This window comes from Ranitomeya imitator, chromosome 8 (assembly GCF_032444005.1).
Source record: "Ranitomeya imitator isolate aRanImi1 chromosome 8, aRanImi1.pri, whole genome shotgun sequence".
Taxonomy (NCBI): domain Eukaryota; kingdom Metazoa; phylum Chordata; class Amphibia; order Anura; family Dendrobatidae; genus Ranitomeya; species Ranitomeya imitator.
In genome coordinates, this window is record NC_091289.1 from 174,411,712 (window position 1) to 174,412,973 (window position 1,262).

Sequence of the window (1,262 nt, forward strand, 5' to 3'; positions counted from 1 at the left end):
CCAGGAATGCAGTTTGACACCCCTGCTATAGACTATAATGGTGCCGGCAGAGCAAACATGCCCTCTGCCGTGCATCATTTTCGGGCGTATGCGCCAACTGGAGGCAGACAATCAGATGCAGTCCACTACGTTTGAGTGTCCATCTCCAGTAGGCGCTTGCGCCCAAAAATGATGCATATCAGAGCACACATTTGCTCTGCCGCCACCATTATACAGGTCCTTCTCAAAAAATTAGCATATAGTGTTAAATTTCATTATTTACCATAATGTAATGATTACAATTAAACTTTCATATATTATAGATTCATTATCCACCAACTGAAATTTGTCAGGTCTTTTATTGTTTTAATACTGATGATATTGGCATACAACTCCTGATAACCCAAAAAACCTGTCTCAATAAATTAGCATATCAAGAAAAGGTTCTCTAAACGACCTATTACCCTAATCTTCTGAATCAACTAATTAACTCTAAACACATGCAAAAGATACCTGAGGCTTTTATAAACTCCCTGCCTGGTTCATTACTCAAAACCCCCATCATGGGTAAGACTAGCGACCTGACAGATGTCAAGAAGGCCATCATTGACACCCTCAAGCAAGAGGGTAAGACCCAGAAAGAAATTTCTCAACAAATAGGCTGTTCCCAGAGTGCTGTATCAAGGCACCTCAATGGTAAGTCTGTTGGAAGGAAACAATGTGGCAGAAAACGCTGTACAACGAGAAGAGGAGACCGGACCCTGAGGAAGATTGTGGAGAAGGACCGATTCCAGACCTTGGGGAACCTGAGGAAGCAGTGGACTGAGTCTGGTGTGGAAACATCCAGAGCCACCGTACACAGGCGTGTGCAGGAAATGGGCTACAGGTGCCGCATTCCCCAGGTAAAGCCACTTTTGAGCTACAGAGAAGCAGCACTGGACTGTTGCTAAGTGGTCCCAAGTACTTTTTTCTGATGAAAGCAAATTTTGCATGTCATTCGGAAATCAAGGTGCCAGAGTCTGGAGGAAGACTGGGGAGAAGGAAATGCCAAAATGCCTGAAGTCCAGTGTCAAGTACCCACAGTCAGTGATGGTGTGGGGTGCCATGTCAGCTGCTGGTGTTGGTCCACTGTGTTTCATCAAGGGCAGGGTCAATGCAGCTAGCTATCAGGAGATTTTGGAGCACTTCATGCTTCCATCGGCTGAAATGCTTTATGGAGATGAAGATTTCATTTTTCAGCACGACCTGGCACCTGCTCACAGTGCCAAAACCACTGGTAAATG